Genomic DNA, 17,424 nt, shown 5'->3' with positions numbered 1-17,424 from the left:
TACATCCCCTCCATGTTTTGCCCTATATCACTGGTCCTAACTGGTGTCACGGAGGGAACGTGGCAAGTATGAATGCTGTCCTGGGCATTCAGTTCAATGGTTACCAATATGGCGCTGACTGTACTATGGTACTGTCACTGTTTTTGACTGCTTTTATGCCAGGGCAGATATAAACTGTATTAGAACAAATATGCCTGGATTGGGAGATCCCTGACTATAAGGAAGAGTAGATGACAGACACTTGACAGAAATTGGAATCTATATCTATACCTTTCTCGTCTATACAGAAAACCCAGTTTTGACCACTAGGTCTGACACATCTGCAAAGATGGTGGTGGAAATAAAATCACTTCTGACACTGTAACTTTCCCTCACTGGTTTAGAACCAACACAGTAAGAGAAACGTTGAACGCCCAACAAAGTAGCAATTCAAATGAATCCAACAAGAACAGGAAACCAAGTGGAAATCCAAATATAAGCTGTACCCTAAAGTTGCCATCAATAATCCCTGAAGTGAGAACAATGAAATTGGAATATTGTTTGGATTGCCCTCCCACCTGATAACTGAACCAGGAATCAGCCTATTTTCATCATTTCTAGTTCAAGAGCTAATGAGATGGAGAAAGTCCAACAGAAACTGGGCAGTGACGTTTGCTCCTTTGTCAATGACAAAATCGTGTAGCAATTTCCTGGCCTGCAAAAACATCCCAATAAATCTCCTCTGTATACCGTTAGGAAGAAGTTGTGTGGAACTGGGTGGACTTCAGAAGGCTGCTAACCTTGGGCGGCTCTGCTATTATCCTGCTCTTACTGCTCACTGGAAATTTCAGCGGAATCGCTAAGTAACAGGAGACTAGGTTCAGGGCCATAAATCTCTGAAAGATGCTTGCTGACATCCATGGTGCTCTGCAGAGCGAATTTACCAAGGTCGGTCTTGCCGAGCTTCCTTTCAGTTGGAGGCTAGAGCTTACTGTCAGGCCCAGAGCCAGGCTCTTAATCATCGAGGAAACCAGAGGGTGAGGGGTGGGGAGGCCATGAAAGGTAACTTTAGGCCTGGTCCCAGTGTCACATGGAGACTGAGAAGAAGCCCTGGGCAGAACGATAGCCCTTTGGGAGCCCCCCCGTCATGGCTGACAGCCTTCTGTGCACCTGCTCCTTTAGCCTTATTACTCAGTCCTCAGGGGACTTCCCACCATTCTTTCAATTAAATATAAACTTCTGGCCACTGTCTTCAAAGTTTTCTCGTCATACTTTAAACATCTGCACATATCTTCCGTTCACTCTCGGCTCTAACCACTGTGGTCTTCTGATATCTGCATCTGGCTTTCTCCCTCCTAAAGCTTAGTCACCCGCTGATGGAATGAATGACTGAATTCTTTCCCTTTGAATTCGTCGTGGGTGACAAAAATACCAAAGGACAGGAGAGACTAGTACTGGCCAAACACATATTTGGGAGCCCTTTTGAAGCAACAATGGGAGAGGGGATGAGAATCCAGCCAAGGTAAGGAATTCAGCCAACAGGGAGATTGGGCTCACTCTACCTGGGGAGGTAGGACGGGGTCTTGGAGCTGCTGAAGAGTTGCAATGGGACGATTGGGGACCCTGGAGCCCTGGAGCCCTAGGTTTATGGTTTATAAATACTGACGTGTTATTCCATTTGCTCCTTACTGCAGTGTCATGTGATAGACAAAGCAGGCATTATCATTCTCATTTTTTAGGTGATAAACTGAGAGTTTTCAGACTTTACAAGACCTTAGCAAATAAGTCTGAATCCCCATCTTGTGATCATCAGCTATATCTATTTTGTGCCAGAGGTTAGCAGTTTCTTTTGTAAGGGCTCAAGTTGTGAATATTTTAGGCTATGTGGGCCACATGGTTTCTGCAACTACTCAACTCTGCCACTGTAGTACACAAGAATCAATCGACATCCATAAATGATACAGAAACAAATGGGCATGGCCATGTTCCAATAAAGCCTTATTTATAAAAGTAGGCAGTTGGTGGATATGGCCTGTGGACCATAGTTAGCAAACCCCTGTCCTATGATATAAAACTGCAGTTGACCTTATGTCAAGAGTAAGGATGCATAGGCTATTACATACTTTTGTAAATTTCAATTTTCAAAATGTAGATATTAAATAATGGAGCGTAAAGGAATACAACCTAACCTAACGTGATTTAGATAACAAGGAAAGAACACAGGAATATTAGTCAAGGTGCAGGTTACTTCATAGTGAGATGGCAAGAACTCAGGAGATACCCACAGCAGATAAGGGAAGTAGATGATGCTGATCAGTTGATTTTCCAGGTGCCTCTGTGGTGGAGTGCCCTGGGAGCCCTGTGGATCTTTTCTCAGCTCTCTGCCTTACTGGAGTCTTGGTTATGCTTCAGCTGAGCTGTAAGCTCTGCATTTTCTACTCTGAGCACTTCTCCCAGAAGCTGTCATCTCCCTTCTGACATGACAAATATCCTGGAACTTGCTTCCTGGAGAGAAAATGCAGGCTCTTCCCTGAGGTCAAGACCAGAAGCCTCGGCAGGGAAGAGGTGTGGGAGACTAGATAGAAACAACTTTGCCTTCTTCCCCACTTCGGGCTTCAGCCCGATGACCATAATATTTGGTGACACTTTTCCTGTTTGCCTGGCTGGCTAGCTCTGCCATTAAGCCTAGAAGGGAATATAGAGAAATCCTAAGACTAGAACTAACTCTTTGAATGCTGTGAATTCTATTTTTACTCAGAAAAATGGACTTAGCAGGCATCAGGAGTCTCAAACTCCTTTTACGGTCTTCAGTGTACCTTTCCTCTTATGTCTATTGCTCTCTGCTGTTTCTGTCACCTATGATGTTCTCCCTTCATCCAATCCCTTCCTCTCTACCTAGCCAATTCCTGCCCATCTTTAAGGCCCAGCTCATGAGGGAGTCGCTGCCTCTGTCATGGAGCGTTCTCTGTTTAGTCCTTTACTGCCTATACCACTCATTTAGGATTTTATTTTGTGCTGCTTTATGATCTCTCATGTTAATTAACTTTTCATGTATGTCTTGTTCTGCAAGGATGTCAGCTACTTGAAGGCATTGGCTGGGTTTTAAGTTATCTGTACTTTCCAGCACAGTGCTAGACTCAGTAAACACCTGTTAAGTGGGCTAAACCCATAACTATGATCTTTCAATGGGCCTCTAACCTGGAGGTTCTCTTCTTTCAGTTTCTTACTGTCTCCTTAGTGTTAAAACTCTGTTATTGGCTGGCTCTTGTGGTTTGTCACTGTTCTCTTCTCTCTCAGAACTTGATGGAAGTTTCCTCAGGGGCAGGTTGGAAGACATGAGTGACAGCACATGTGAAATGATCATGTTCCATGGATCCTCACCTTGTCCAGGTCTAATCAGTGCTCTGTCAAACCCATGAGAGCAGAGACCATGTCTCACAATTAGACCGTGTCTCACATTATATTTCCTTCATTGTCAAGCGCCTGGCACACGGTAGATACTTAATAATTATCGGTTGAATGAAAGAACCAGCGAATGACTGTTATCTTGAATTGGTCCTGGGGAACTCCCTTGCCCTGTGGGGAGGGAGTTGATAGTCAAGAAGTGTGGGGATGGCCTTAGTGTTCACTCCGTGTCAGAGCATCTCAGCCCCTTGGAATTCTACTCTCACACGAGGCCTATCAGACATGCAGGTAGAAGGTTTGATGGCCGACCCCAACCTACTGAATTCCTATGGACCAGATAAGCATTGTTCTCCCAGCAGGTAACGAACAGAAATCTAACAACTAAAGTCACTCTTTGAGGCCATGCCTCCTAATCTAACCCGCCAGAGCTTGCTTCATAGCTCACCGACATGTGTTTCCCATTTTTATCTACCACAAGTTTGGAAATCCCTCCACAGAGTGGGTGAGTCACACGTGCGGTGAGTGCTCAGCGGTGACCATTTACTGGTTTGATTATTAAGGCAAAACCTGATTTAAGGGCCCAGATGGTGTAGATACAGCCACCTGATTATCCATATGGTAAAATATTTCATTTTCCTGAATAGCACTTTAACAGAAGTATTTTTCTCTTTGGGGCCTTTTGTAGTAATGCTCTAAAGAAAAGGCTCAGCTCTGTTTGTTTAATTAGCTCTTATGCATATTTACCACAAGGTGGCAGTATAGCAGCCCCTACGTGTCTGTTAGTGATGTGGATGTTTTTCAAATTGAGATAGTGGGGAGATATTTCTTCCCCGTTAAGTTTCCAAAATCTAAAATCACGTCCCTATGACCTAATTTGTAGGTAAGCAGACTTTCTAATTAAACACATACACACGTAAGTGCAAATGCTTGCACACTCACAAATATTCTCATATACAGCCTGTCCCATATGACATGATGAATATCCTATAGATTCATCTATATTTGTCCAATATTTAATCATACGTGAGTCTATGTATGAATAGTTGAGCAATCTCTTGTGTAAGTAGGAAAAAAATCAATTAAAACACTTGTTAATGCAACTTTTAAGGCAGTATACAAAGAATAACCCATTTCAGGGGTGGTATTATTATGGTAGACGTGATGTCTTAGTAGTTCTGGGCTGAGATGGGGAGGGAATCCATGGAAGGATGGTCTACACGGGGCTAGAAGGGAGAGGTGCGGAGGGAAGTTATCATCTTTTGGCTACAAACATTTACTGAGCACAAATTGACCATTATTTTATTGTCTAAAAGCTGGTCCTTGCCTTTTAAGAGCTTAAGATCCAAGGTTATAAACAGCAGAGAAAAAAACCAGCAAACATGTGAAAAGACAAGACACGACCATTATCTGAGAGGAAGGAGGGAAGGAAAGAAGAAGGAAATACTGATTTTATATGTTTTGTCAGGGGATGAGTGAAGATAGTAGAAACAAGCAGTATGGAATGGTCAAAAGGTCATGAGACTGATGAGAAGGAGCCCCGGTCCCTGCCTCAGCTCTGCCCTCCCCATTCTAGGGCACCTCAGTTTCCTCGGGCGACTGGAGGTAGTATTTGGACTTGGGGCTTGGAAGCATTAACAGAAACATGTTTTGTCAACAGTTGATGTTAACGGGTATTCTTCAAAAAGGATTTCTGTTGAAATACATTTGAGGAAAGCAAATTATTGTATTGTATCTCATTCTCTCCCCTACCCCTCCAAGAGTCATAATGTATGTCACACGTTAGAGGCCTGGAGGGAGGAAACTGCCTTAACTCTGTTTAACTTGGCGTTTCAAATTCAACTTAACCATTAAACACAAGTCCTCCCTCCACCACAGCCCAAGAGGCAACAGTTAATATCATAGAGAATATTGATGATCTTTGGTAGATAATTTGGGAACCACTGAATTAAGCCCTTAAAGCTTGTTCTAGCTCTACGAATCCAGATCAGAGGTTCCAGGAGGGCAGGGAACCACGTCTGACTTATTTACTCCTCACCCCTAGTGCTTGGCATGGAGCAAGTGACCAATAACGTCTGCAAAATCGATGAATGGACTGTGGTACTACAGATTTCCCTCCTACTCTCCTCCTAGGAAGTATGGGCTATGTCTAGCCCCATTCTGAAGTAATGTACATATCATATTAGAGCAACTCCAGCTAGAGAAAGAGACAAAGACTTTTTTTAGTTTAATAACACAGGGGGATTATGCTGAGTCATTCTTGGCAATGTGAAAGTGTGATTGTGTTGAAGATATTTGACCCTAATAGGATTGGTTTTCCATTTCCTCCTCTGTTTTCATGAGTGGAAGTCTTATCCAGACCCATCTAGAAAAATAAAATCAGGTGGAAGGGAATGACTGACAACCCTATTCTAGAGATCAAAGAGAAGACAGGAATCCCAGGATGGGGGCAGAATTGGAGGTTTTAAAAACACCAAGAGGCTCTGGTGGTGGCGGTCGAAGAGAGTTATTTTGCCGAAGGGGGAAGCTCCCGGAAGGATGGGGACATGGTGACCAAGTGGTTGGCCCCCGAAATTAAGAAAGAAGTTTGAGGAGTTGGTAGAAGGAGCCGAATCAGGTAGAGGAAGCACTCCACGTGCTGGTGAAACTCTGTATGGATTACAATGGGCATCTCCAGTCAGGAGGAAACATCTCGTGGGGGTTTCTAGATTTTGTGTATGTGAGTATTCAGTTAAAAGTAAAACTTTTCTGGGCTGGCGCCTTGGCAGAGTGGTTAAGATCGTGCGCTCTGCTGTAGGCGGCCCAGTGTTTCGTTCATTTGAATCCTGGGCGCGGACATGGCACAGCTCATCAAACCACGCTGAGGCAGCGTCCCACATGCCACAACTAGAAGGGCCCACAACGAAGAATATACAACTATGTGCCGGGGGACTTTGGGGAGAAAAAGGAAAAATAAAATCTTAAAAAAAAAAAAAGTAAAACTTTTCTCAGGAACTAGACCGTACTGTTCTGTTATTAAAGGCATAATAAAGGAAGAGAAAAAGTGCTAAACAGCCAACTCTACCAACAGAACAAGTGCTGTAGAGTGGATTTCAACATGCACCCACCCCTACCCAAACATTTCTGCTCCCTCCTATGCACTCCTTTGGTTAGGAGCAGCACTGGGAGGCACTTGCCAAAATGCAATATGTACCCAGAGGAGCAATAACACAGTGGCCCCTTAGTGGTTGTATTCACATTGCAAAGACCAGGGTCGTAGGAAACAGAAAACAGGTAAATTTTGTTGCGGAAAGAGAAGAGAAGCTTCTCTTGTGAGGTGTGGGGCAACGCTGCAGGATTGCACCACGGGGGCCCTGAGAATCAGGAGTCAGGGCTGCGGGTGCCAAAGCTGGAGGAGGACCCCAAATATAAGATGTGGGAGACACCAAATGTACGTTTTATCTACTTCACAATTTTGTTCAGAGCAGACATAAAAAGAGACAATGTCAGGAAGAAAACAAAAGGTCTTGGAGGACAGCCCAGGCCTCTCCATTTCTGTTCTGCATCAACTGTCCTGTTCTCATTAAGTGATTTATCTCTAATAATAAAGTATCAATGTTTATAATTATTAAGTATTTCTACGATATTTACATTAAACATTTATACAAATATAGTTGTAATCACTTAGAAAGTAAGTGAAACTAAAGTCAAGGTTTAAGATTATTCTTAGAATTCTTTACTCTTTCTCACTTTCCTTCCAACTTTATTGCTTAATAAGGAGAAAAGGAACATGGTTGCAGCTGGCATTCTGGAGTTGCATAAAACCTGGTCTGTAATATTTCTATCAAAAACCAGTGGACTCTGTCTGGTACTGATGTGGAGTTAATAACTGTAGTGATTATAAATTACTCTACTGCTTTACTCTCCTTCCAAGATATTTCGAGTTTTATCACCATATAGTTCTTCTGTGGAGGCATGTCAGACCCAAAATGGCACGAGTCCTGTAGTTGTGTGGAGCCATTGCTAAAGCAATGCAAGTTTGTAAGCGGGCTGGATTAACAAAATTTTCCATCTATTTAGACACAATTCAGTTGTACACGGTTTGTGTTATTTTTTACCAAGTCTTCAACCTAGGAAAATAAATATTTTTAAAAAACCCCAAAACATCCATATAATACTTGGTTTGTGGTGATTTCTATGAAAGAAAGACAAACTAACAAGTTCTAAAGCATAAACAGGATATGAAACAAGTGTATATTATCAATGTCAAGGTAAAGTGCTAATTTTTATCCAACAGGAAATGACTCTACTCAAGATATTTATTTTGTCTGCTTATTACAGTTTACTTTTGGGCAAAAAACTATTAATTTGGGTGAAAGGACATGATTTATACTCTCTTTGGTTACTCTGAAGATTTAAGTGTTATGTCAACTTTTCAACATGCAAAGCAGAAGTAAATTCAAGTATAAAATTAATTTTCATTGAGGAGAATTACTAGCTTCTTCAGCTTCCAATGTCACCATCCTCCTTAGCAAAACAACCAAAAAATAAGAACTTTTCATATGTCAGTTTGTTGAAATGTTACAATTGTTTTTGGCTTTTCAGATGATAGATATATGTCATTTTATGCAAAGAAATGGTGCTCAGTTTGGAATTTTTGGTTCCAATAGAAGTCCCCAAGAGATTTTATATGATTTAGACTAACAGGTAGGAATCTTTTACAAATCCTGTAAGAGGACATAAGAGGGGACAAAGACAGGACCCACTAGATATGTGTGGTAGATGGAAAACGGTCCCCAAAGATGTCCTTGTCCTAATGCCCAGACCTGTGAATATGTTACCTTACATGGAAAAAGGGACTTCGCAAATGTGATTAAATTGAGGATCCTGAGATGGGGAGATTATCCCGGTGGGCCCCATGTAATCACAAAGGTCCTTATAAGTGGGAGGCAAAGGATAAAGTCAGAAAAAAGAAGCAGAGACTGGAGTGATGTGCTTGAAGATGGGTGAAGGGGCCATGAGGAAGGGAATACGGGTGGCCCCTAGAAGCTGGGAAAGGGCAGGAAATGACTCTCGCATGGAGCCTCCTGAAGGAATGCAGCCCTGCCAACACCTTGCTTTTAGCCCAGTGAGACCCATTTCAGACTTTTCTGACTCCCAGAACTATAAGAAGATAAACTTGTGTTGTTTTAAGCTGCTAAGTTTATGGCTGCTTGTTACAGCAGCAATAGGAAATTCATACCTATGTGGCCCAAAGCTCCCTTTTTCTTCAGAGAAAACTCCTGAGAGATAAGTAACATGGTGAAGAAGAAAGAAGTTGGAGTTCAACAGGTTGTTGTTCAAATCCTGACTTTGTCACTTCCTGTCTGTGTGACCTTAAATAAGTTATTTAACTTCCATGACCCTAGGTTTTTTCATCAGGAAAAGGGGTTGTTATGGGAGTTAAATATGGTAAGATATGTAAAATGCCTAGAATAATGCCTGGATGATTACCTTCAAGATAGATCTTCAAGAAATATAACTCCCACTCTTCCCCAGACTGCTGAAAATTTATTGCACAAAAATGGTCCACTTGGCAGTTCCTACCTTTTGTTAGGTGCCCTCAAAGCCTTGGGAAGACACCCACCCTACTAGCTTCTCAGTGTGAGTCAAGACAAAAAAGCGGGCTTAGAGATTATGTCCAAACCCAAAAGCTAAGAGGAGCAGAGATCTGCTCCCTGGGGTGAAGGTTCGGCATTTCCTTGTGGACTTCTAACCTTTCCTATCTCACTTCCTCTGTCTTTGACCCAGGGACAGCACTCCTGTGCCCCCAGCAGTACTGTGCTGATTCACAAAAGGGTGAAAAGCCCATGTGTTCACACATGGGTCATGCCTACACTCACCTGCGGCTGCCTGGGTCTGAGGATCAAGTCCCAGGCCTGTGGGCTCCATAACTCAGCCAGTGCATGCTGTTGCCTGCTTGTGGGTCCAGGCTGCTTGGCGCGTTCATTGTTAGCAATGTAGGGACCCACATTTCCAGTTAAGAACTCTGGTGCCCTGGAGAACATGAACTGCTTTATGAATCCATTTTTGTTAGAAGTTGGAGAGATCCCAGAAAGGCCATATTTGGTTGGGAGAAAGACAAATTTGAAAGGATCACATGTAAGAAATGAAGACAGTTTCTTTCCTCATACTTGAAATCTCATAATCCAAGAAGGACAAATCTTTGCTGCTAAATGCGTTCGGGAGCTGTATTCAAGTTTGTCCCTTTATGGTATGTGATTTTGGAGACTATTGGTCTCTGTCCACATTGTTTCTTCCAATCTTTACAAAAACTTTTTGTAGTCATGTTTAGTAGAGTCAAAGAAAGCAATTCAGTGCCGTAATCAAACCCGCAAGAAACCCACAGCAATCTGTGTTTAATAATCTGCGTGTCTGCAATTGTTCCACAAGGTAATTAGACATAAGTGGTAAGCAGTTCACATAAATTCCTGTAATTATTAATACTTGTATACTACCAAACTGTATTTTTTTATGACTTTTTTGCTTTTAATTCCTTAGCTCAGACAGTGGCCTATAAGGTACCCTTGTTGCAGTTTAAATTTCATCAAATACACTGTGTAAGTTCTGGTCCTCCAAGAAGCAGATGCTGAGGTGGGATTAGATGTGTAGAGATTTACTGGGAGAAAGGCCTGCGAGGGATAAAGGGAGGGGGCAGGAGCAGGTGGGAGGGCCTTCAGGCCAAGATGCAGTTCTGACACCTGTAAAGGAGGAGGGGAAGGAAAGAAGATTGGGTGGGAAGAACCCCTGACTGTAGAGTGGTTTTAAAAAAGATTTGGCCAGACGGATGAGGGGTCCCGGAGCTCAAGGCACGTGTTAGAGGAGTCCTGATTCTCACAGGAGTGGGCCCGCACCAGTCCCTGCTGTGCTCGGTCACCGGCTGGGAGCAGCCTGCTGGGAGCATGGCTGAGGCTGGAACACGATGGGGATCCAGCAGGACAGTGGCTGGGCCGTCAGTTAGCCATGCTCCAGTAGCAGGACAGCCGTGGGGGGCATTTTCATGGCCACCCCATTCACACTTACGCATGTTAGAAAGCAAGGAGCTGTGTGTTGATTCTTCAGTCAGCTCCTGGGGTCCCCTATTCCCATACCCTTTGCCCATTTCCCAGATGGGAGACGTTTTTGGTCACCCTTCAGCGTTTTCCCACCAGAATTGTCCTGGGCTGTGGATTCAGCTTCTTTCCGTCACCAGAGAAAAAGTGAGGCCAAGACGTGCTGGTCCTGTGAGGATCTCGAGGACAAGGGCATGGTTTTCCTATATGAGGAAAGGGCAGAGGGGTTGAGAGAGCACGCTGGATTCTTAGCTCCTGGGAGTCTTGGGTTAGAGGGAGGGACTTGGCAGACCTAGCACCTGTCGTCGGAACCAGAGCTGTGGTTGAAAGAGGTGGATGGAGCACTTGCCAGAACCAGGCCACCCTCAATCACAGAAGGTGGGCTTGTCATTCTAGAGGAAACATGGGGAAACTGAGAGGGGGACATTAGGTCCATCTGTCCTGATCCCTGGCAGCCATCCTTACACAACCAAGGCATGCTGCCCCGAAGGCGGTCTGTGTCCACACCCTATCACCCAATAACTCCTCAGCTGCCAGCTGATGTCTAAAACTCCTTTAGCCAGTATAAAGCCTTTCACCCCATAATTAGAAAAGCTTTCAAGTAGTCCTCCAGTTCGCTACACTATGGTCAGTTGCCTGGTATCCAAGTGTCTCTGTCCCTTTTCTAGATTGGGAGTTCTTTTAGTGCAGAGACTGTGTCTATTTCTCATTCTATTTCCAGCACTTGCAAAGTGCCTGGCGCAGAATTAATTCTCAATAATTTTTTGTTCAACTGAATGGAACTGAATCGATACAGAAACTTCTGGGAGAGGTAGCATAGCAACCAAGATGGAGTCACATCAAGGTGGATAAATACCCAAAAGTACAAAACTGGGGGCATTCAGATGTCCTGAGTCCAAGTCTCGACTCCAGCACGTTCTCGCTGCAAGACTATGGATGAATGTTTTATCCCTTCTGCATTTTAATTTCCTTCTTACAAAATGAGGCCAAAGCACCTTTCCTTGCTAACCTCAGCATCTCCGTGAGCATCAAATGAGAAAGAAAGGACTTTGAAGTGTAAAAGTGATGGGTAAAGCTATATTATCTTTTTCTTGTTTTGTGGGGACTTAGGGTTTAGTTTAAAGGCGGCCGGCGCTTGGAGCCAGGAGAGACCATGGAGAGAGGGGTTCTAGGCACGTGGGGGTATTTTAGGCCATGTAGCACTGTAACTGCCAATTGTAGGAAATTCTACATTTTTTTTAAAAAGTGTAACTTTATTATGCAAAACACAAATTAATCCATGGCTCACATCTAAATAGGCAACTCTCCTGGTAGCTCTTAGGCTTTCTATAAACAGGAATAAAGGCTGTTCACTCAATACGCATGCTTTGATAATAAACCCTGTAAATAACACAGGCTCGTTTTCCTTGCTGGAGAGAAGTGGCTGACTGAAGTAGCCACTTTTGCGTAGCCCTTTATGATTTACCAAATGCTTTACATACATTACCAATTTGATTCCTCATATTTACTCTGAAAAGGGAAAATAATAAAGAATTTTGATGACATCTCCTAGTAGTTCAGAGCTGTTAAAAGAATTCTATAGGAAAAAATTGGATGGTGGTTAAAAGCTTGGGGTCACATAGACCTGGTTTAGCCCAGGGCTTTGCAGCATGCTAGCTGTGTGACCTTGGATAAGTAAATAACTTATCTCGGGCCCGGTTTCCTATTTGCAAAATGGAGGCTTAATGATTACTCAAGTATTTTTTAGATAAATACAATAGCTCCCCATAGAGATTTCAAGGAGGGAAAGGATCTTGAATGTGGGATGAGCGAGCCCCAAGGACTTTCCTAAGTAGTGTGACCTTCAGATTAGCTGATGGGAGGCATGTGAAGCTCTTAGCACAGACACTATGATTTGCCTCTGTTACACACCAGTCAAGTATGAGAGTCAGATCTTACACCCAGCGAATCTACTCTGCTGGGAATACCGCTGCCTGTCCCAGTCAGAGACACTCGTCACCAGCTGCGGCTATTAAGGTAAAGTAGATGGCTCGTGTCCAGCGAGACAGATCACCTACTGAAGAATGAGCAGATGGAGTCTTTGCCATAGTGTGCGTAGCGTTAAATGGCAAAGACTCCAGCTTCGGTTTTCTCTTTTCTTCAGCTTCATTGAGCAGATCTATGACCTGACGGTATTTCTAAAACCTTTATAAACTCCTAGCAACCCTGGTATTTGATCATTCATGGTGCACATGAGTGTTAGGATCAGAATTTAGAGAAAATGAATCTTGTTGGTTAGTTGATATTTTGAGTAGCATTTAGGTACATTTACTTTTCATTATAGAAGTTATATTATTACATGATCAAAAATTTGAAAAATGATATAGGGCCTATAAGATAGGTAACAATATAAGCGTTTTTCTTTTTTTCTTTTCCTGACAGGATCTCTATTATCATCTCAAAGACTTTGAACTTTCTTTTTGTTTTTTACTGTGTGCAATTCTAGCATGGCTTGAAACCCAGCCCACACCCTTTGGAGGTGTTTTTGAACAGCGGTGACAAGGAGATTCTCTTTGTTGGTTCGGGAGGAGTTTTGAGGGTCATGTTAACGTATTGATATGTGCAAATATTCAGGGCAAGTTAATTCAGGTGTGAGAGGCCTCATGGTGCAATCAGACAGGGGGTGAGGGAGGCTGCCAGGAGGAGAGGAGCCCTGGAAAGGGACGCCCCCAGGAGTGCAGGTCAGGACAGGTACACACTCTGTCCACATGGGGTGACATAATGGTGAGACGAGAAACCACGAGACTTGACTACAAAATAAAATTGGGTATGTGAGGTTAAGAGAAAGACTCTGAGGGAAAAGAAGTTTTAGAATTTACTCTGCCTAAATAGAAGAAAATGTGAGATAATCCCTTAAGTCAAGGAAAGCCATGGGAGAGAGTCAGGTAAGACCTATTGTTAGAAAGGAAAGAATGTAGATATGGTCATTTATTCACTCACTCACTCGTTCACTCACCCAGCCAGAAGGAATGCCTGAATGCCTGCTGTGTACTCAACATGTCAACATGAAAGCACAGTCCTCGTCTGTGTGGGAGGCTCCCAGTTGGGGAGGCATTATAAGCCCACCCACGATTGGAGAATGTGGAAACAGCAACCTGTGTATGAATTCAGAAGACCCTGGTGTCATCTGCGCTGAGGAGCCATAAAGAGAAATGAAGGATGGCAGTCAGGGGACGGGAAACCTCAAATAATGCTTACACTTTGCCTAAGGGGTGTGTGCATGTGGAATTCACGTAACCTGAATGCTCAGTAAAACCCCCTGTTGTCCATGGCCCTGGGAAAGGAGTCTCTTGTTAGCATCCTTCAGTGATGCCTACAAGAGAGAGTCGCTTGTGTTTTTGCCTTTGCCTACACTAGTGGCAATTTGTGACCAAATGATTCCTAGTGCGTAGACAGTTCTGACAACCCTGGTTCCACCAAATGGAGAATCCTCCTTCCTTGCTGAAAGGCCTGTTAACTGTGACTTAATGACAGGAGGCCAGAAGTCTTTAGGATGACTGGACTATGGAAGGAGGAGTCAGAACTTTGAGGGCCACAAGTAGCTCCCTCGGTCTCACTTCAGCAGCAGAGGTGGCTACACATGTTTCATTTGTTAGGCCCTTTGTTAACATTAAGTTATGGTGTTGAGGAGAAAAGTCAGTAAGCCTAGAACTGTGCATTGTTCAAGTCAATAAACACCTAATGGATTGAATTAAGGCCAAATAGAAGAACTTCCAGGTGCCTTTGCCTCTCCGACCGACTTTTTCTGTGCCTAGTAACTGAATACTTGAGTTGACAGCATGCCAAGGTTTAACTGTCAGTCATGTATTTTCTAGATAAATGACACTAGCTCCCCCTTTGGATTTCAAAGAGGGAAAAGGATCTTGAATTTGGGATGAGGCCCCGAGGACCTCCTTAAGTAGTGCTGACAAGTCTCCGGATAGGTTAAGGGTATTCTTGATACTAGGAACTGAGCTATCTAGCCCTGCAAGTGTGTGCACACACTACCAAATCTTATGAGACCATTTGGTAACATATATTTTGTTATGTTTTTAAGATGTCTTCTTGGGTGGCCAGAATATTAGCCATCAGCTGTAGGCTGGGATTGGGTGATAAAAACTCCATGGCTTTCCTATTAAAACAGAAATCAAAGTTGAAGCAGGATCTATTTCCTCTAGTCCTGTTCCCTCCTCCTGTTCCCCAGTTACATATTTTCATTGCATTCATGGTCACTAGATCTATTTACATCTTGTCTTAAAGGTCAGTGAAATGTGAAGGCCTGTGCCTATCCATATTTAATACTTTGGCACGAGTGGTTCCAGAAGCTCATGCTAGACTTGGATCCTCTTACAAGTAAGGCCACTATCTCTGGGTCTGCAAGGGTCTTTTCAGGATCTTGGGGAAGAAAGGAACAATGCTGATATGAAGATTATCCAGCTGTCTTCCCCACCCACTTGCACATCTCTACTTAGTGACTGAATGATTTGTGAGTAAGCTATGAAGAGAACTGCCCTGTCAGAGGTTTTAAACTATATATAAGCATATTTTGCAAGAGCAGCAGAACAGAAACAAGTTCAAAAGGACAGAGGAAAAATGCTCCAAATCTGTGGCAAACAGGATTTCACTGAAATTTACAGGATTCCTTGGATATGTCTTTGATTCATGCACTGATTTCCCAACACTTTGAAACTATTTCAAGTGATGTTTAAAGAAATGAAAACTTTTCTCTGTAACGAAAAATAAATTATTCCGCTTTTATAGACAAACTGAAAAATAACTATTGCTTAAGTTGGTTTTCCTAAGCTGAGTGCTGTTTTTTCAATTGTGAGGGATGGTTATAAGAAACTCCGTCTTCTTTTCTCTTCCTCTCTTTTCCTCACCCCCTCTATTGTAACTGCAAATGAAAAACACACTTTGTGATTTAGCGGCAGGAAGTTAAGGATGAGTCTTTGGGGAGGGGAAGTAGTGCAACCGGTTATCATGTTAATCTTCTACTATAGGAGTCAGGCTCAGAGCCAGATTTGCTGCATATAGTAAATGAACAGAACTTGAATGGTTAAAACAAAAAACTCCCCAATCCTCAGATCTGGTGCCTGTAGGCCAGCTTGATATGTTTTCCAACAGCCTTCTCCTTTACACATACTAAATACCTGAAGCGACTGGAGATAGAAGTCAGTCCTCCCTCATTCCCCTTCAGAAAATGTCTCTGGGACCATAAGCCACCTCAAAATTGTACTTCTATGTCAGTTTTTCTGGATGGTTCTCTCCCCTTGGTCTCTGCCTCAATTTTCTTATCTGTTAATATGAACAATAAAATGCAAACATATAATGATGATTTTAATGTGGCATGGAAGTAGGGATGCGGGTTGAGTGGTGGGAAAAGTGTTTCCCGTTTTCTATTTCATTCTAGCCTTAGTTATTGGTTTGAGTGTCTTTGAATTTCCTCTTCTCATCAGACCTCAGTTTCTTTATTTCAGTTGAGTTCAACGATTCAGCTTAGTGATGATAGTGTAAGTAAAGATTATGTTATGGTTGAATTAGCCTAACATGAAAGGAATGATTAAAACAACCCAGGAGGAAGTGGAGGACACTAGGAGAAGGCATCTATTTTGTCTCTAGCAGCAACCAGCTGTGAGTCTTTCAACAGGTCCCTCAAGGCCTCAAGTCGATTTTCCCAAATATGACATGATAAAATTGTAGCAAATGACCTCTAAGGTCCATGAAAGATTAAATTGAATTGACACTATTCTGTCTTCCAGTCTTTGGTTCACCATAGCTTCACTTTTTGATTCATTCACCAGATATTTACTAAACGTCTACTAGGTGCCAGGCCTATTATAGTAGCTGGGGATTCAAGAGTGAACAAAATGGACAAAACTCCTCTCTTAGGGAGCTGATGGTCTAGTGTGGTTAGACAACGAGCATATAAACAAATACCTGTTGCATGAGTAGTAAGAGATGTTGTAAGGAAAAATAGAGGACTATACATGAGTAGAGACTGGTAGCGGTGGGGTGTGGCAGAGCTCTTATACAGGGAGGTCAGGGGAATTTTCTTATAAGGTGACATCTGGACAGGATCCTTGAGAGAGTGAGGGAGCAGGGCCTGCAGAGATCTGAGGGAAGAACAAGCCAGGTGGAAGGAACAGCAAGTGCAACAGACCTAAGGTGGGCATATGCTTCATTTGTTCAAGGGTTAGCAAAGATGCCGGTGGCCAGATCAGAGTGAGTAAGGAGAAGAGTGACAGAAGATGAGCTTGGAGGAACCGTGGGTCAGGGCAGATCAGGGAAGACACAGAAAGACTTCTGGCTTTTTTCTGAGTGAGACAGGACGCCACTGGAGGTTTTGAACAGAGAGGGTGACGTGATTTGATAAACTTGTTTAAAGCATCCCTCGCTTGCTGGGTTGAGAACAGACTATAGGGGAGTAAGGGCAAAAGCAGTGGGTCTAATTAGGAGGCTCGGCTGACATTTCCGACCGGAGGTGATAGTGACTTGGGTCAGGGTGGTAGTGATGGAAGTGATGAGATGGGGTTGGGTAAACCACCAACAAAATGGTGGTATATTTTGAAAGTAGTGTCAACAAGATTTACTGATGGATTGAAATGCAGCGTGAGAGAAAGGTGTCAGGGATGACTCCAATGTTTTTGTGTTGGGCAACTGGAAGATTGGGGCTGCTAGTTTCTGAGATGCAGAAGACTACAGAAAGAGCAAGTTTTGGGTAGAAGGAAATCGAGAGTTTGGTTTTAGGCATGCTAAGTTTGAGATGCCTAATAAACATCCAAGTAGACATGTCAAGATGGTAGTTAGATATTTGAACCTGGAGGTCAGGAGAAAAATTCAGGCTGCGTATGTGTATATATATATATACATATAAATATATATATACACAAGCATACATATATATATTTGGGAATTATCATTGTATTGATATTATTTAAAGCCACAGGACTGGATG

Source organism: Equus quagga, chromosome 9, assembly GCF_021613505.1.
Source record: "Equus quagga isolate Etosha38 chromosome 9, UCLA_HA_Equagga_1.0, whole genome shotgun sequence".
In the NCBI taxonomy this organism is placed as follows: Eukaryota; Metazoa; Chordata; class Mammalia; order Perissodactyla; family Equidae; genus Equus; species Equus quagga.
Note: the sequence above shows the minus strand (reverse complement) of the source record.